The 20,320-nt window shown below is 39.5% G+C and overlaps 2 long non-coding RNA genes across 4 annotated transcripts in view; one reads left to right on the top strand and one right to left on the bottom strand.

The window, feature by feature from the left end:
- Window positions 1-20,320, top strand: part of LOC310902065 — a 153,557-nt gene that overhangs the window by 56,907 nt on the left and 76,330 nt on the right. The gene's annotated exons all lie outside the window — the stretch shown is intronic.
- Window positions 1,598-19,955, bottom strand: LOC310902075. The gene is made up of 3 exons (XR_014586470.1): window positions 19,827-19,955; window positions 7,826-7,986; window positions 1,598-1,806 (listed from the first exon to the last, which is right to left on the bottom strand). It is a non-coding gene; the product is annotated as an uncharacterized lncRNA (long non-coding RNA).

Below are 20,320 nucleotides of genomic sequence, written 5' to 3'. Positions count from 1 at the left end.
CATAAGAGTCTTCAAAAGATGAAGATCTTGCTGCTTGGGACTCATTAACCCTTCTTAACATATTTATTACACTTTTTATTTCTGACCACAAAGGGGAAAAATTTAAAATATTTCGTGTTGCTTGCCATATTCTGCTCATGAAGCATAACCTGCAAAAGCACTCCTTCTCCCAGATGCCCAATGTTAGCTCTGTTCTGAACTGAATGTGACAGGTAATGATGTAGAAAGGAAGCTTCTATAAAACACCTTGTATTCGATCATAAGATTTTTTACGAGAGTTTCAAAGCAAATGACATTATTTTTATACTGCTGGCAAAAATTTAGCCACTTGTTCTCCATAATAAAAATGATGGTTTATAATTATGCATGCAGCATCTAACACGCAAGACCAAATGGTTGCAGTAGATATTTTCATGCAAGGCAACCACATTTCATATGGCTGATGGAACTCAGCTTTTGTTGTTGTTTGTTTCCTTTTCTTTTCAAAATTTCCCTTAAATGAGCAAACTTTGGAATTTCTTTTTTTACCTACAAGCTTTGTTTCTTCAGCTACATTTCTGGAGGATTCTTGTTTTTTTCTCCTTTCCCTTTTTACAGAATGACATATAGGAGTTGCCACAACGCCAAACACAAGGCAACTAAGCAAGGAAGTAAATGCCTTTATGGTCCTAATGATGATGAGAGGATCCTCTAGAACGTAAACCAGAGCCTACAAGTGATGCAGTGAGTCTCCTATATGGGAACTGGCCTTCTTCATCGCCCAGCAAAGAAATCTATTAGGGCTAACATAAATGCCTAAACTTTCTATAGAGTGGATACACCACACATGCTTGTGCATGAAGTCACAGAGACTAGAAGCCTCTAATGTCAGATGCAAAAACCATTTCCACCTTAGAGAAAGTACTTCTCGTGTTGGAAACTACTGCTAGCATGTGCTTCACCTCAGTTTGGGTCCAAGGGGCAGAAGGCTAAGGAGTGCTTGTGTAGGGCCCTTACTCTGGATCAACCTCTAAAGGAGTTTTCCTTTCAGGTGAAAAGATGAAAATACATAAGTGGCCTGTGTTACTGATGGATGGGAGGGATAGCTGAAGGATAGCTCAGTTGTCAGTGCACTTTAAAAAACAATTTATGATGATTTCTTTGTCAATCCTCCACACACTTTTTTTTTGCCCTGGTGATGTCTGTTAGAGTATGGAGCCTGTTACAAGTAACACTGTGGCTGCTGTTTTCCCAGTCTAATAGATAGCTTATAGAGAGCAAAATATTTGTTGACTGGTTGAAGCAGCTTTCTTATCCCAGCCCTCCAACTGCAGAGGAACACTAAGAGGCCAACTGGGACCTAGAATTTGAGCCTTGCTTTTGATATTTGTACTAAATGTATTTTCCTGTGTCTACACCTTCATCACAGTTAGTGAGGTAGAGCCAACCACATGGGGATTAAGCTATTTCTTTCTTTTGATACCATGCTGTTTACAAACCACTCTCTAGCAGCGTATTGTACAGCTACAATTATAAGAACTGAGCATAACTGAAACACTGGTGAAATTAAGTGGAACAAAAAAAAAGTTAATCTGTATCCCCCTCTTTAATGCAGAGCTTTTATTTATTTCCAATGTATTTACTGCCGATTGTCCAGCAGTATCAGAAGGACAGTGGCATGATGGTTATACGATGCTGAAGCTCCAGGTAGCATTGGTGATGGTGGTGACATTTTGTGGTGGTGGCTGGCATTGTTGGATGTGGGTGCTGCCAATGAAGCTGCTGCAGTGGGGCAGGAGCTGGATGAGACCCAACGATAGGCTGGTGCTGGGGAGAGATGAGATGAACAGAAATCAATGCAACAGCTCTGTTCTGTGATTTGGCTTATTATGCTCTCCGCTGCCTGGTCTGAAAGGTTGGGTTTGATCGATTAATTAGAGCGCTGCACGATCAAACGTAGGTCACTTGACAGCCTGTGTCAGCAGACTCAGTATTTGGTGACTTTGGGGAAAGGGGTGGTGGATTCCACCACGTGGTTTGGCTTCCACGTGATGCTGAGACCAACAGGCGAATCATTTCAGGTTCGATAACCAGTGCAGAGCTAAGTCAGGCCTGGCAGGCAGGATGGGCAGCCAAGGGGGTTGTGCTGATTTTGCAGGGATGTACTTACAACGTGACGCTGCAGTGATGGAGGGGAAATAAAGCTGGTACCTGACAGAGCTTCCCAGGGAGGATTGTCACATTGCATGCATTTACCTGGCTGTATGTGCACATAGAGAAGGCAGAAGCAGATCTTATTAGTTCTGAGAAGTTTGATCAGGATGGGAAAATCTATGTTGACACCAAAAGGCAGATCATTTTTTGGTGGTGGCACAATTAGGTGGTTAGCTGTTTTTTGGCAAGCAGCTGGTTCTTTGCTCTAAATTTCAAGGTTGCCCAAGCAGAGGTATTCTAATAGCACCAGTTGTAATGTAATCTGTTTGTTCATCTCTTCCCATCGGAAGGGAGGAAGTGGTTGACTGCAGGCCTGCCTTCCTTCCGTCCTTTGGGGCTAGCAAGGGCCTGTGGTGGAGCAGCCTGTGGCCAGTTCCTCACATCCAGCTGCTGGGAAGGCGCAGTGCTCTTGCTGGTCCCCAGCCCCTGCCCTGTGCACCAGCTCTTCCTCCAACAGTGAATTGTCATGTCATTAACCAACACCCCTCTTTCTGTGGGAAAGGTGATCACTTGTCCCCTTCCTGTTTAAGAAAAAAGAGCAGTTTTTCCCTGCAAGCAATTTTCTTAAACCTTTTTCTTAATTGTCTTAATTAAGCACCTGAAGCTTTAAGATGCTTTTCCAAACTGAAAGCTACTTACTGGAAAATGGTTTGTGGAACAACTGAAGAGGACTTTGCTAAATCTTCATTAAATGTACATCGAAAAGATCAGTGCCTTAGAGTCCCAAAGGGTGCATACTGCAGATTTCCTCCCCTCTTACTCAAGCTCAGCTGAGACAAGGAGGTTACCAAGAATTTACACATCTTTGCGGATCCTAGACTAAGTAGCAACAACTGCTATTCCATCTCTCCCTCAGCTCTCCACTTGGAGCCTGCTATAATCCAAGCCAGTAACAAATCAAGAATCATAAGCATGGCTACGGTAAGGTTCGTTTCCTCAGCTCTTAAAATTAATGAGGGAAGACTTTAAGACCTCATTAGTTGCTTGTCTTTATTGGCTGGGATTGTACCACTGTGTTGGGAGATACTACCTGTCTGATGGTACTTGAAAGCTTTTCTGCAAGCTGTGTATTGGTTGTCTAAAGACATCTGTCTCATAGCCCCATCCCTCCAAAATCAGACCAGGAATTTCACTGATCTATGAATGTTCAGGTGCGTAGGTGTGCTATCCCTCCCTGCCAGCAGTGCAAATGGGAACAGCTTGCATAGCTGTGGATGTGCTTACAGTCCCCCACAATTTTGAGTGATAATGAAACCAAACTGGAAATTGTTTCCTAATCTCTCAGCTCATTTTTATTGGTGAGCTCTGCAGATCACAATGGGGTCAAACTGGGTACTTTCTCAAAACAGGCCTATTTAAAGCAGACATAGTACATGAAGTTGTAGTTACTGGAAAGTTAAGACAGGTCAGATAATTTCAACTCTTGTTATGACTGCTTTTCATAGGAATTTGTTGTTCTCCCTCACTTGTAAACAAGTACAGAAGCACGCATTACCACTGAATCATCTTTCTGATGTTTCATGCAGACAGTGTCTTAAGATCTGCCTGACTGTTTTTAATGAGAACTAGAAGTAAATATATTTGCATATCATTCCAATCTTGTCCTGTTTGAAGTGCAGAGCGACAAAAAAATTGTGCATGTCTTTGACCATGAGAGTTAGCTTAATTTTGCAGTCTGAGGGCTAAGAAATCCCCTTATTTATGTAAATAGTAACTTGCACCATTTTCAGGTTTGTCCAGTAGTCAATTCTTAATCCATTTAAAATGTGTTCTACTGATACGGTGCTAATCTTCTACTCAGAATGTCATGGTATGCGTAGTCAAGTGATTTAGAAAAGTCTACATTACATCTACATAGTAAAATTCATCACATGAATATAATCTCTAAAAAGAACAATCATGGTAATGTTCAAACACTGATAGTTTCTGTTTTAATACAGATACTTACACTTCAGGTGAACTTTAAAAGTTTTAATTTTTTTTGTGTGTGTGTATCAGATATTGCTAGTATAGCTTTCAGAGGGGAAGAAAAAGTGGTCTTATTTCTTTCAAATTGTGTTTGGGAAATTGCTAGAACATCTCATTTTCACTTTTATAAAAAGCTAGTCTCGACAAAATGTTTCTGGCTTGGAAGATGGAGGATTTGTATAAGATCAAAACAATATATTTTTGAGAGGTAATGTCATAAAAATTCATATTTTTCTGCTTCATTCGGCTTCAAGACTAAATAACTGAAATGGAACTAGACTCTAAATTATAACCGTGAAACTGTCTAGCTCTTTTTCTGTACTAAAGACTATTTATATGACCCTTGTGCTCTGAAATATAAAACAGCCTCCTTTACATGTGAGACAATAATTAAAAGGAAGGAAGCCAACATCTAGACCTCTTAGCTCTTTATTCAGCAGCTAGCTCAGCATTCCCACCAGAGGTGTACAAAGCATTACCTTTGACAAATCAAGCAAAAGCAGCTCTTGAAGATTATCTATCTGATGGTAAAAACACATTCACATGCTCTGTAACACAGCACAAGTCTGGCAGGTACAAGAGAAAACACAGTCAGCTCGTTAAGAGGTTGTTGCAAGTCATAAATACATACTAATATGATGCCTTTGTTCCAGCTCTGTTTATTTTTCTTGTAGAATATAGACATTTTAGTTAAAATTGGAAGCTTATGACATTTAATTTTTCCTCTGGTTTGTAAAGCTGAGTACGTGAAGTAGTATCATATGTTGAGTGAACAGCATCCTACTGAGGACACAACGCTCTGACTTCACAAACTGTATTGCAGAGGATGTTGTCTTTGTCACTGCTGTACTGTAGGAACTGTTATATTCTTTAAACTGTGTTCAGGTGGCTTTATGGCCAGTCTTCCTCTAGCTTTTCCTATGACAGTTCAGCAATAACCTTGCCATCAGCCGAGGCGAGCAAACAGCAATTTTGCCTTATCAGCTCATCTGAAATATATACCAGGTTCACATCATAGTATATTCTGAAATCCCAATTCCCAGGCCTCCACACTGAAGAGTGTGACTAAACCAGGCTATTGCTGTCACCTGCCCTGACAGCATGGCTCTTCAGGGTGGCTCAAGTGCCCCCAGGCTTGCAGTTGTCATGTGCTGTTAATGTTCATCTGAGTATCTGTGAACAGACTCTTAGGGAAAGACTGGTTAACATGATTAATAGCAGTTTGTTTAATGGACAGGAAAAGGGGATGCTATGCAACCAGGACTTTTGCTTGGTTTTCCACCAGAACTCATACACGTGAAAATATCTCAGTATCCGTTATAGTTCCAAGAACAAGAAAGCTGAAGCTTAGTCACGTACTAAGCGTGGTTGAAGGTTGAAGGGATCTCTAAGATTGAGATTAATGTTAGAGTTCTGAGAAGGAGAAATCCAAGCCGTCTGGTGGGAATGGGGCTCAGAAAGCTTCCCAAAGCAAAGGAGGGCCAGCTACAAGGATTGGCATCTGCACAGTCCTTACCCATGGTATTGGGGTGGCTCAAGGCAGAACTCACAGCCTAGGGTTAGGTTTAGGTGGCTCTGGCTCTGTTGTTTATTTAAAGTAGCAAAAAACCTGTGACAATGAAATTTCAGGTGAAAGAGGTAAGAACCTATTGCAAGTTTTCTAGGTACGAATTTGTGATAACAACAAATGTACCGAGGTCAGAGACTTCAGGAGTTGTATGGTTTTCCCAGTGCAAAAAATAAGCATGACAGCACTGCGCTGTCACAGCAGAATTTTGGCTTCTGGTTATCTATCTGTATTCTTAGAAACTAGTAACTCTTGCTTAGCGTAATTCTCAGTGTCTATAATTAGCATGAGGTAGCTTGTGAAATTACTATTTTAATAATACTAAATTAGATTTAATTTTTGCAATAAAAATGTATGCATTGCAAGTTCATTGAAGTGTTTCCCTGCATTGATCAGAATAATATAGCACTGTGTACCTATAAAGAAACACCAAGTGAGTTTTGACATTGTGTTGTACATATTTCTAAAACTGTCTGTAAATCCATTTGAGGTGGTTTTGTTCATATGCAGATGATATATTCCAGGTTGAGAACCTACCATCAGTCTGGCCTCTCTCTGATAGAAACCCTCCACCATCAGCAGTCTCAGTACAAATGTCAGCACAGAGTGGTTTATAGGAACGGATGCTGTGAGTGACAATGTCTGGGAAGACGATAACATCTGGAATCGCTGCAGCTAAAGTTGAGAGGTTTTGGGGGGTGTAAAGATCTTTAAATTCCTGATTTTTGAATGTCGTGATATTGTGCTAGCTAAAAAAAATAATCCTGTAACACCTGTCTCCACCTTTATATCTGTAAATCCTGTCTGCACCTTTCTGTAACTGCCCTTCTGTAACCTACTTCACTTAGAACAATTGGTAAAGCACTTATTTCCATAATGATTATGCAGAGAACTACATAAACCCTAGAGTTACAGCTAAGGACTTATAATAGTCCTTTCAATTATAAAAGAGGAGAAAATAGGGGACTTTATTAATTGAAGATGACAGGCTCTGTTCTGTTTCCTCTTCTGTAAAGTTTCAAAGCTTCTTTGAAACAAATGCAGAACTTAATTGTATAGGAACAGTGTTATCTAGTGTGCACCATATCAAAAATGCTCATTCATTTGGGATTGTGTTGTGATGTAGTCAGAAGAAGCAGCCCCTCAAAAAAGCTCTAGAGATCGAGAAATGAGGTGGGTGATGGGAAGAACTCATTGAATTATTCAGAGTCAAGAACAGCAATGTATGCAGGTGCATAACTTACTTTGTAACCTTTAGCTTCTGTTTAATATCTCTTTCTCAAGTAAAGAAAAAGTATCACTTATGCAGTAACTAATCACTTTGACATGAGAGTTTCCTGATTATGGAAGTTTCGCAGAAAAACAAAAGCACTCTATCTGCTCTTCTTTGCACAGCCTTCATCATCTTTACTGAATACCTATAAAACATTTTACACAGAAGTTTTACATTTCATATGTTATAAAAACAAATATATAAAAACCTGTGTTTGAGACTGCAGGTAAAGGGAGAGCTGGTCTTTAAGTGCTTGAACTGAGAGTAGCTCACTCTGATATTTAGATCTTCTAAAGACTTGTATTTATCCTGAATGGAGCTCCCCTTCATCTTGGTACAAATATCTTTTAAGATTTATTTTAATGTTTACATCTAAAATCTGTTTCCTGTTCTCTCTGTGGTTTGTGAAGGAAAAAAAAAAAAAGTTAAGGAGTAAATACAAACATGAGCAGAAGTCACTGCCTTGTTCTGTATCTCTTACTGATGGCAAGATTGCCTATGTATTTCCTAGTTGAGCAAATCCGAATTTTTAAAATTTTATTTGCACGGTGCCCCAGCTGCTGCAGAACAGTCCCAGTATAAGAAATCCCTGCCCCTTGCAGAATCCCTCTGCAGGAGGCTGGGTGCCGCCAACACCCCTGACTCACACCTGGACCCTTCACCAACACCCTCTACCTCAGGCACCACTCACAAAAGGCTGGCTTCTGTGACATCAGTAACTTAATTCTCTGTGTGAGATTAGTTCATAACAGCACACTTGCTGTAAGAGTAGGACAGATGCAAAGAAACAAAAAAAAAAAAGTTTGCTGTCAGCAGATCTATACCTTACCTGTTGAGGGATGTGCCCGCTCTCTTCTTGCATCCATGCAGGTCTGGCCTCTGGCCCTCTACTGCTGGCAGGAGGAAATTACACAAACGGCACAGGGATGAGAAACTCCTCTCAACTCGCAGGGATTTCATTCCAAAAAGCAGCTGAGAAGCATGTCTAAATGAGAAAGACAATTCTAAGTTAGGAAACGTATCCCATCTGTGATGCTGAGTGAGATTTACCCGTGAGCTTCACAATTAAAATTAGTAAAATTAAAATACTGCTCCTATTTGCAACCCTGTGGAATGAACACACATTCATTGAAACTGTCTGCAGGGGAAAAGCTAAATAACCTCATATCAAGTTAAGTGAAAACATCTCTGAAAATTCAGTTTCATGGCAGAGAGAATTGATTCATAGCTGTAATTTAATCAGATGAGAAGAGTATGGTAAGCACATAACCTAAAAATGACATCTAAAGTTAAGCCAGTTACGAAGGAATCGGAATAATCAATATAGCCAAACCAGTAAGGAATAAATCAATTTGCAGCCATGTGAATTAATTTCTACCACTTTGCAAATGCTAGTGTGTTTTGAATTGGGGATTCAAAGACTTCATTTGAGGGTAACAGCCCCCCTGTAATTACACAGATTCACGTATATTTTTATTCTACAAGTGCTGGTTAATTTTCATTCTTAAGTTTCTGGTTTATCTATACAAAAAAGACCGGAGGGAGGAAGAGGAAGATGATCCTGTGTGTCACTGACCATTCTCATCCTCCTCTGACAAGGAATCAAGAGTGTGTCTTATTTCAGCCAACTAAAGGATTCTGTGAAAATTGTTGATACTTTAGCTTATCGGAGCCTATATGGTAAAGAAATTGTTACTGTTCCATTATTCAGACAATGGTGTTTCTGTAAGAGCATGCATAGTGTCAGTGGAATTACTCCTGGCTATGAAGTCACTTAGCCCCTTGCTCAGTATTTAGTCTGTTTTATTTTCTAAATTACAAAGCTTGTAATGAACACTTTTAAATTGGAATGCTATGCCTCCTGGCCTGTTAGCTAACCATTTGCTTTCTGAAGTCTGTATTTAGTCAAAAACTCTGACAAAAAAAGCATTAACAAGTAGCTTAGCTCTTGTACCTGTATCATACTGAGCAAGTTCCCAGACTACTGCAAGAGCCCTGAGCCAGCTTTCCAAGGTGATGAAAAAGAGATTTCCCAGGGATCAGAAGAGACAGGCAGAGTTTAGTGATACCCAAGGTTATTCAGTTCACTAAAATCAGACCTGTAAACAAGAACCTGATACAGAAAGAGACAGTCAACTTGGAGAGATTTGGTTATGAACTGTATTTCCTTCTCCTTTGGCCAATTCTGATATTCCCATTGAAAAAATGAAACACTCTAATATGTGATAGTGCTTTCGTACTCAATTCAAATTAAGCTTTTTTGAGCTCTAGGTCACCTTTGGAGGCCGCTCCGTAAGGAAAAGTAGTGCCTGAAAATTTGGGCTTTCTTTTTTTCAGATGGGTGATTAGAATTTTCTATTGCTGCACAGCTAAGTGCAGCAAATAGTTGAAGATACATCATATGATAGGAAATTCTTTTGATCTGTTGTGGTTTTCGGTGGTGGTGGTGGTGTTTTTTTCTTGCTAGAAATCACTGGGAGGTGTAGAAATAGCAACCTGGGAAAATCAAGACTTTGAGGATGCCCTGGTTGGCTATATAAGCAATGTGGCTTATAGCTGTGTCCAAAGAATGATGGACATGAAATTAAACAACATGTGTAAGAAACAAATGCATGGCACTGGGTTGTGGTACTGTGAACTGGACACATATTTGTGTTCTTTTTGGGGTAAATGGAAGCTTTCAAGTCAGACTTTCTGACATCAGATTCAGTCTGTACTGCTACCAATAACTCTGAGCAAGTTTTTGAAGGTGAAGTTTTTGAGCCGAGACTTTCATTGCATAAAACAAAAATGATTCCTAGAGGTGGTTCTTTTTGATTTGTGATACTTGCAGGAATCTTTAAAATACCTGGAAGTTAGACAAGAAACTGCCTATAACATAAAAACGTTGCAGTTATCTGTGCAGTAACACAGATACTGTGCTTATCTCCCTGGCAAAGATAGTCTGTTTGCCATTAGTTTAACTGTTTAGATCACCTAATCCCATTTCTATTTTGGGTGTCCTAAGGAAAACAGTTCTGATGAATGAACTGGGTTTGTTAATAACTGTGCCAGAATTTAGGTCTAGTGTATAGTAGATGAGTGCAGACTATCCAAAGCATGATACTAGAGTGTCGCACAGTATTGCACCTGTGTAACTGTTTCACTTGTGTAGTAATTTGTCCAAATATCTCAGTAGTTTGATTTTTTTTTTTAAGTTAATTCTCTTTAAATGTGTAAAAGTGCCTCATAAATTATAGCTGCGGCAAAATAAGAACTGCTGAGTTAATGAAGATGTGGGAAAATAACTGAGCTAACAACTGTGAGACATTTCGTGCCGTAGCCCTTGATTATAAAATTCTAACTGAACTCTCTGCATCTCTGCTGGCCAGTCACTCCCGTCTTTTTCTCCTTCATGCAGAATATTTACATTTCCAGCTTTTTCTTAGGTTTGTATGGCTGAACTACAGCCTTTCAAGCTTTCAAATACCAGAAGTCAAAGCTTGTTTTTCAGCACACTGATGAACTTATTTCAAGGAACAAGGTTATTGAATGTAAGCAAATAAATGTCAGAAAAATCAATTTCCTTTTGTTGGTCAACTATTAGTCGTCATTTAGAAGTGCTTGATTAACAGAGAAGAGGAAACACTGCTGATGTTAATTTGGACAGATCAGTGTGTCTTTCTGTGCCTTTCACAAGTATTAATGAAAGTAGAAAAGAGCTGTGTTATGTTCTGGGGCACCCCACTTCAAACAAATGAGTAAAGCTCCCTGTTACGGTTGTGTTCAGACATTGTAACCTCGATTGGTTTCTTTTAGAGCTGCAAACTCACTATTGCCTTACGGACAAGCATGTCGTATAATGCGCCATTATAGACAGACCTCGCTCTCTTTGCCACAGGCACGTGATCTCTCTTGTGTGAGCAATGCCACGGACAGCCAGCCAGGTTATTTTTGTATTGGCTCAGCAATCAGTCTGGGTCTGGCAGGTGCAGCACCAGGCAAACACGACTAAGTGGTTTTCAGATCCAACTGTGGCCCTGGAGCAGGCTCCATGTTTCCCCACCCGAACCTGGCATCATGCGCAGGTGGGTCCGGGCTGGGTTCCCAGCGCCAGGCAAGAGCAGGAGCATGGTGGGTGATGGAGAGCTGGCCTCTCCGCAGAGCTCGCCCGGGTTCAGCAGCGCTCGTTGGCCTAGATTCGGTGCCAGCCTCGCTGGATGTGCACCAAGTCATGCCTTCATGCCTCCCAGAGCTGTGAGCAGAGGGTAGAGACTCCTGGACTGCCTGCCTTTCGCCATTACTCAGAGTCCCGGATAACAGATCTGCCCATCCTTCAAAGGACGCACAAGATTTACAGGACAGTAATACCGGCAATCCTTCTGTGAGGATGTGAAGTGTTAATGACATACAGGAGGCAAACCCAGGCATGAGAGAAATAGTGCTAGAAATTCCCAGTGTTTGTGGGGATAGTGAAATTTTGTGGTGCATCATCTGTGTGTGCTTTGGCCAAAAGGTTAGACTAGATGGCTTCTGGGGGGTTTCTTCAATCCCACATGATTTTATAGCTGAAACTCAAGGACTGTTAGCAGCACCTCTGTTCAGATACAACATTTATTCTTGCATGTTTCATATCGAACATATGCTGATGATTATTTGCACAGGTCATTGTTCTCACCTCTCAGAATAGGTAGCCACGAGTTATTGCAGTGGGTATTACCGGCACTCTGGTTTTATCAAATTCTTCGGTCTTTTACACAGGTGTATTGATACTCTTGGTGTGTAGCTCTCGTTGCAGGATTTTTTGTCATCAGCTCATGCAACTTCTCTGATTCCCACCAGTTAGCGTTGGCAAACCATGCTCTGTAATTCAGATTCAAGTTGTAGATGGCATGTGAACACCCAGGTAACTGTAATGTGGCAGCTTACAGCTTGGCAAGAGCTGAAGTTTCCCTCTCGGGAGGTGACTGAAGGATGTTTTAAGTGCTACCTAGCAGAAAGCAAAATACTGATTGGTCACAAGTTCTCTGACAGCTGACAGGCAAAAAATAGCGTGCCAGGGTAGAAGTGATGTATTTTGAACAGTGATGACATGTTGAGTTAGAACATAAGGCAAACAGAATAACAACAGATTGATTGAGAGGATGAGTGGAAATGTGAAATTTGTGCGAGGATGAGTGTTGTAAAGTGGCCTTGATCGCATGCCCGATATATTTCATTGCTATCTCTGCAGGCCTGCTGCCATTTTCTTCAGGTAGGAAAAAATATGCATGAAAGATATTCAGTTTTCACTTTTAGCAGTCATACTGCAGCAGCATCACTAAAAGTAAAAAACCCAAAATGTTTGAAAATGTGAAACTTCCTGTAAGAACTGGGCGGGGGAGGGAATCTCTTCCTTCATCGGAGATTGAAAAAGAAATTAATCCAAAGTCAAGGATCTGCTATTTGCTTGCAAGCAAGCCCATCTGGGTCAAAGCAATGCAACACATCCATGTTTTATATCTCTATGAGACAGAGCTTCCGACTGGAGCAGATTTTCCCTCTGTGTCTGACAGTTTGCTTGATATCTGTTGAGCTAGGCCACAGTTCCACCGAAAAATGATCATTAGGATAGAACAGTAGGAGCAGAAGGCTCGTGACCTCCTGGGATTAGGATGAGTTTGATAACCTAGGATGAATATTATCAGATCTAGCCAGGCTTTTCCCAAGAACAATTCCTAAAGTGCTATTTCAGTAGCAAACTTACTGATACATACGTTTCTAGGTTTAACTTACACTTCAAAGGTCTATTCTTTATGTTCAAAGCCAGGTCAAAACTTTGAAGATCCAGAAGAGGTTGGTGTTGATGGCACCTTTCATTTAAATGGAAAGTTGTGCGTACGATCCCTACGGTTCCAAAATCTTGCTGACTGCGTAGTGCGGGAGCTATGTCAGTAGCTATTTACAGTATGCACATGGGTCAAAATTAAGCAACAGTAGTTTATCAGAGAGATTAATCTAGGAACTTATGTTTTTAAATGAAAGGTTTATATAGAAATTTCCCCTGCTGTTTTGTTGTTGGTGTTTTTTTCCTCTCTTTGTGTGTTTGGGTCTCCAGGCAAATCAATAGTGCTCCTTTAGTATGGCCTTCTACTGATTTTATTAGGCTGTTTTGCTACTGGCTTCCAATCTCTTGGCTCTTTCCTTTTGGCAGGCCGTGTCATAAACTGTCATTGCAGAATCCTGTTCTCAGTATCATGCAATTAACACCAGTCTTCGCAAGGAGTGAATGAGGTCAGGTTTATCTGTCAAAACAGCGCCTTGCTTTCCAGGCCAGCTGGTAGACATGAGCAGCCCACGGCTCTGCAGCCCACCTGTCTCCCATCAAAGACCATGTGCTTGATCATCCTGCTGCTGTCGCCCTGCCATGCCGCAGACTTCAGTGCAGAGATGGCCCCGCCACGCACAGCGCTGCAGGTCTTATGTCCACACATGGCATCTTTATAAAACAAAAACCCACCAAGGCTGTTATTGTATTCAAACTGTGGAAAAGGTCAAACCACAGGAAGAAACTATCCCTAATCTTGTTTACCCGTGGACAAGCCAAGGCACAGACAACCACCCTTTCTTTGCCATCTAAAAGGCAAATCACAGTATCGAAGCAGGAGTCCAGTTTGGTGTTCTGTCTTTACAGGGAATACCAGCATAAAGATCTCGTGTCTTTGTGTATCTGGGAGATACATACATATACACCTCTCTATATATACAAATTAGTTTTCCCAGGAAGAAATCCCAATTGAAATGACCTGGCTCTGGGTCAGGTTCTAAACAAGCCAGCAGAGAAACAGGGATGTTGACTATGGAAAGCATTTTGTGCTTAACAACTATTGAACACTGAACTTAATATTAATCGTGTTATGGCAAAACACACCATGTGCTGTAGTGTACTGGATAGATCTCATGAAAAATTCATCTGCAAACATTCCTGGGCTCTGCAGAAAAAAATAGCCCAAGAGAATATTTCTCATAAGAAAATTATCTAGTTTAAGAATTTAAAAAAATAAAAAAATAAAAAAAAACTTTACATTACTGTTACCCACTTCCATGATGACCGTGGGAAAAAAAAAAGTGAAGAATAGCTATACAGGAAAAAAAAAGACAAATACTTGAAATCCATTTCTCCATGAAAAATATAGGAGAACAACTAGGACAAAGGTACTTTCTATGATGCCACCACAAATAATGCTTCCAGTGTGCTTAAGATGCAAATGCGTTACACTGGGTGCTATGTGCTTCAGAATAATTTCTTATTTATCACATTTTACATAGTGACTTTAATTATGTCTTACTGAAAACATCGATTTGCCGTAAACTGCAGTATATTTCTTATTACTATTTTGCTGTTTTCATAGCTCCAGAGTATAAATACAGTGAAATGTTTGTTAGGAGATATTGAACACTATAAGAATGTCTCGGTTCTGCTTTTGAAAACTGTCAATTAACAAGAGTTCTAATTAAGAAAAAGGGAAAAGAAAAAAATGCAATTAAAATTGAGGCACTCCATAAATTGTCTTTTTTGCTTTTCAAATATGTACAGTTTTTGCAATATAGCAAAACAATGAAGCTTTAAAAATACATGCCAGAAAGAGATTCTAAATCCTATCTAGAAAGTTATAAACATGTAATTAAAAAAGAAAGTGATAAAATAACTAATTGTGGATTTAGTCATAAAATAACTACATACAACTTAATCAAAAAAATCTGTGGTATTCTCTCTGTTTTATGGAATTTAATTTTCTACTAATTCAGTTAGCTGACTGCATACCCTGTACCCTAACATCAAATTCAGTGAAGATAAACTATGTATACAACTTGGCCAAACCAAGACAGAACACTTTTGACATAATGTTTTTAACTTTATATGGGATCTTTGAACATTGCAAACTGACCTAGCTCAAGTTAGTGGTGCTGGGATTTAGCAGGGAAGAATCTGAAGAGGAGATGTTCATAGACTTTCAGATTGACTTTTTTTTTTTAATTGGAGAATAAAAAAGACCAAAAATATTCCTATGAGCTCTCAGCAGTCCCAGGATTTCTATCAAAAAGTACATACATTTGAATAAAGCCATCCAACTCTACAATAAGAGACTGAGTTTATGTGCTACTTGACCTGCTTTCTGGAACCCAGATACTGCACCTCCGAAACATGCTAATCATCACTTGTTTGTTTAAGGATCAGTTTCCCTCAGGTTCTTTCCTTATGGATGCCCCCTTTTCAATAAACAGCATTGTGTTGGGAAGGCCGGTATTGGTGGTACTTACTCAGTTAGTAATGTGCCCTGAGTAACAACCACCTGTAACTCATTCTTGTTGTCATTCAAATGTTAACGGGGCTGCAAAAATTAACTTTTACTGGAGAGGGGTGATTTCCCCAGAGTATGAGATGAGTAATTACACTGGTGAAGAGCTGTTTAACTCTTTCTTCATTAAAGAATAAAAACAACTCCTAAAAGAAAAAAAAAACGTCGAAGAATTTTGGGATTTCCCCAGTATGGATCAGAAGAGATTCTTTTCTTTACACACTGAAATTTTTGTAACTCAAGAAAGCCATTTTGTGACCAGGTCCAGTCTGAATCAGTATTTTCTCCAGCTGTTCACTCCACGGTCCATTTTCTCCACGCACAATTTAACTCATATTGAGCTCCATTAGTCTCTCCCTACATGGTTAGTAACATGCCCGTTTTCAGTTCATTGATACCTATGTCTGTGGCTGTCCCTAGTTTGGTGTGTTATGTATATGTAATACTGCACCCTTTGCAAAGCTGAATAACTGCTTGGTAGGAGGGACATAAATAAGGTGAGCTCTAAAGTTGAATTGGGAGCAGGAATCTTGCCTCTGTGTCTTCAGATGGTGTTTTGAAGTCTGTACCTGCCTGTATGAAAGTAAAGCAAGTCTGTAGTCACAGAAGAAAGTAAATAAAGGGGAGGGATGCAGTGTGATTATCTAGATTTTAAAAGAAAAAAAAAAAAAAAGGCAAGACCAAATCAGTGTTTTCTAACAGAAGTATAGATACAAAGAGCCAGACCAGCCAAGGGTGTGGAAGAGGACAGTGACTGGTAAGAGATTAAAAGAGCTGGGAAGAAGGGAGCAGATTAAGGATTCGGCAGACAGGAGAATGACAGACACTTCTTGAACTGAAGGTGGAAGCAAAGGTGTGTTGCTGGCTGGGGATTTCAGGAACTACATTGGTACAGACTAAAGGTAACTCCATACCAGAAAGAGAGAGCATCCTCAGCTTACCCTGTCAAAGCATTGCAACAAGCAATTGGACAAATTCCCTTGGTTTACACCTGGTGAAGTAGGAGAGATTGGCAAGGTGAAGTAGAAGAGATGGGGCAAAAGGTATGTTAATGAATCTGGGATGGGATCCAGTGAAGTGGTGAGGACCTACAGTAAGATATGGAAATGTCAAAATAGAAAAGCAAAAGGAAAGAGGAACGATCGAGAAGTAGAAGAATATTTCAGAAACATAATGGATCCTGGTAAAAAGATGGCACAGCACAGACTTGAAGCCATGTGTAGTTGTTTTAGGGGAGGGAAATGAAGGCAAAACAAGATGGTAATAAGCAATTACTGAGAATTTAATTCCATTCTGTGTTTCTTCTACACTTCAAAATGATGATAAAACACACAAGGCAAATCAGTGGAGGAGAAAGTCAATTACAGTAGCAAATCAATTAGGGTAAAGAGTCAAACCAATCAAAATTGCAAGGTAGCTAATGAAGGACAATTAACAACAATGAGTGGATCCAGTGCTGCTCAGATTCAAAAATGAAAGGAAGACACAGAAGTGACATCAAGTTTTAGAGGCTACAGAAGGTGCCCTATTCCAAGGGAAAATATGCTGTGGGGCTGAACAATTTGTATTCAGTAGGCTTTAATAGCCAACTTCAGGATGTACTAGGGTGAGGGAAAAAAATGACTTTATAAGTTCGTATTTCTCTACTGATATTTACTGTTAGAGTAATAGTGAGAGTCTAGCATCCCACTTTATCTGTTACTAATCTGATGGCTGGCTCGAAGCCCTCCCAGTATGCCCCATTGACATCTGTGGAGTTTACTTAGACCCCAACCTTTTTGAACCAGCTATATTTAAACTGTTTAAGCCTGCTTGCCCACAGTGGAAGTTCCTTTATTTCTGAGGATTGAGAACATCCGAGATATCATAACAAGGTAGCTGTGTGCCTAAAATTATGTATCGCAAACACTCTTCAGGAAGGGAGCGGCTCCATGCACTACTGTCAGTCTTAAAAGTTATCTGACCACTCTAATATCTGAATGTGAGGAAGGAACAGCTTAGTTTAAATCTGCCTGTGTTGATTCTTGTATAAACATTTTTACATTACAGATCCTTCTTCACACATGTGAAGGACCAGTGACCTCCTTGGTAGAGGCCAGAAAAATGTTTGCTGTGGAGGAGCAGAGATTAGTAATCCAAACTGTGCTGCTAATGGTGTTGTCATCTTTTATAGATTTCCATTCAGTCTTAGCTAATACTTGACATTCTTTCTTATACCATAGCACACTTTATTCTAAATTGTCCCTACAGAGAACAGCGCTGCTTGATATACTCAGAATTAGATTGGCTAGATGATCTTAATTCAAGAAAGTACTGAATTTGTCTGTGGTTCATCTATAATGCACTAAAAGGAAAATTCCCCAGCTAGACAAGTAAATTATTAACTCATAAGTCTATGTGTTGTAATTTGTGTATAGTAATAACTTATCTTTAAGGAGGATTGAAAATGTGAATGGAGAATGTGAATTGAGTTAGAAATAATTGCTTATGTTGAAACCCGGGGATGAATTCTAAAGCTGAACCTAAAAGTTGTGGTCAAATTTTTGCCTACCCGAAGGGCTGTCTGCCAGTCATGGCCACATTGAAGCTGTTACTATTGTCACAGCAGCTGCTAGGAAGCAAGTTTTTCCTATAACAAGTTTTCCTATAACAGATTTTTTTTTTTTTTTTACTCTGAGTTTCCAGTCATACCATTAGCAGTATTATAGCTTCCTAAGGTTTTGCATTCTGACAGAGCTATTTCTTTAGTTGCTCTGTCCATATGCTTGATGCGGAAGTAGTCAACAGCTTAAGAGTTACTTTTAATGCACTTTACTTCTCAGAAACCCTAGCGTTTTTTAACTGAAGAATATCCATTTCATACCTAAACCCCAAAACAACTCAGCTAAAGCTGTAATCAATAATTTTACTCCATCATTAGGGTTACAGACCTGTACATAACATATTGCTGGCATGTTCAACTGTAGTTATAAGCTTGATGGCTCTGGTCTTTGCAGTTCTTTTTATATTTATTATTTTAGACTCTTAAAAATGCTTGCTCTTGTGAAATAGACATTATTTATTTGAAGTGTGTTACCTGTCTAAAGGATCCAGCAAAACCCTTTTTTAGTAGGGACGTCGTGATGTGTTGGTGTTGAGGTTCTTTTCCCTCATGGCCCTGCTGAACCGAGGCTGCTGTTGTGGATCAAGACTGTTGTTCATTTTCCTGTCTGCTCACTTAGCTAATTAAAATAACAAATCTTCACAGCTGTCTGCTTCAGATTCATCCTTATCACCATAAACTAATTAAAATAATGCAACTAGTTGCAACTCATTAAATATCAACTATACTTTTCATATAATTATAAAACTTAAAATCTTGGTACCTCTTTTCTCTTTCTTCCTTAGCTAATTATAACAGTTTTCTTAAGATGCCTACATGTTAACTTACGTTTTCCTTTGTGGGCTTTTTTTTTCCTGATATGTTCTTGCGATTATATTTTGGTAGCCTCCCACTCAGCCTTTTCCCCTGTCACGCTTAAGTTTTCTGAAGAGTGAACATCAAAAATACTCAGGGTTCCTATTCAATGTAGATGGGCACCCTGTAGAGTGCATGCTTGCCCAAAGCTTTTAAGTCTTCTTAGGGGACTGGGGAAATCACAATAGGGACTATAATTCAAGAAAGCATATAAGTGCTGGCTTAATTTTATTTCCCACTGGTAGGTTTATTCATGTGCTTTAATATGATACTGAATCAACATTGTGGTCTGTATGTAAAATTCTTTCTAAAATGAAAGAGATGGGGTTTTCTTACTATATAGAGATGAGAGATTCCCAAAATGGAAATAATGAAATTACTTTTATTGGATTTTTTGTATCCAAGGAAATGCATGTTGCCTAAAAGCTATAGGAATCCTAAAGTAATTGATTAGGCAAGCATATCTGTACTTTGACGCTGTGTTTATAAAACAGTAGGAATCCAGTGCTACTCTCTTATAAAAATAAATAAATAAATAAACTCTCCCACCAATTTTATCATGGATTTTTCCTGCACTTTAACTTGGTATTCTTCTCAGGGAGTAATGTTTCTACACACTTTTGAAGCAAGTTTAATCATTTATTTACTGCAAGACCTTCACTTTTAATTAGGTCTTTTCTGTCTTTCTTTTCTTACATGTTTCCCAAGAGAAATTTTCCTTACACTGTTCTGTGCTGAACTCTACTTCTGTTTTGGCAGACCTACTTTCAAAGGGCTCCCTTTCCTCTTCAACAGCTGACAGACATTTTCCCAGTACCAACAATTAATACCTTTCTGTTTTCTTTGTTCTATTTTTGCCCATTCACTGTTTCCCAGTTCTAAAACAGGGTCTGGCCAAAAACAGATAACAAAACTAGAAGAAAATCCAAGTTACAATTTGTTCATCCCTGGTGTTTTTCTTCAGATCTGAAATTGCTTTAAAAGCCTGAGGAAGAAGACCTACCACACCTCTGCACAGGAAAAGCAGTAAGAAGGGATCATTTTGCTTACCTCTGCAACATCCCTTCTTGCGTCTTACAGCTGCAGCTGTGAGCACACAATAATTGTATGTGCTGTTACTCCACGAAACTTTAAAATATTTGCTCAAGGAAAATACCTTGACACATACACTGATTGTCCTTCTGAACAAAGATCACTGTGTGAATTGAGTTCTGTGTCTTGCAGTTCCTTGCTCTGTAGCCAGGCTGGGCAGGTACTTCTTCAATGATGTGCAAACAGGTGGGATGGGAGCTGCACTTCCAAATGGCCAGTTACGCAGCTACCTGCCAATTCTCTTACATAAATACCTGCTTTGTGTCCTTAGCTAAGGTAATTTGACAGCTTTCCTCTTTACAAGTGTAATTGCACATTCCTGATCATGTGAACATCCTGCTATTTTGATAACCCATGGGCATGTACATTACTAGAATCCACCAGTTTTAGCCAAACACACAGTGTGAAACATAAAATAGTATTCTGCCTTTTTTCCTTCTGGAATTTAATTC

The sequence above is a fragment of the Anser anser genome (genome assembly GCF_964211835.1).
Source record: "Anser anser genome assembly, chromosome: 6".
Lineage (NCBI taxonomy): Eukaryota > Metazoa > Chordata > Aves > Anseriformes > Anatidae > Anser > Anser anser.
Note: the sequence above shows the minus strand (reverse complement) of the source record. Positions and strands in the feature narration are given on the sequence as shown.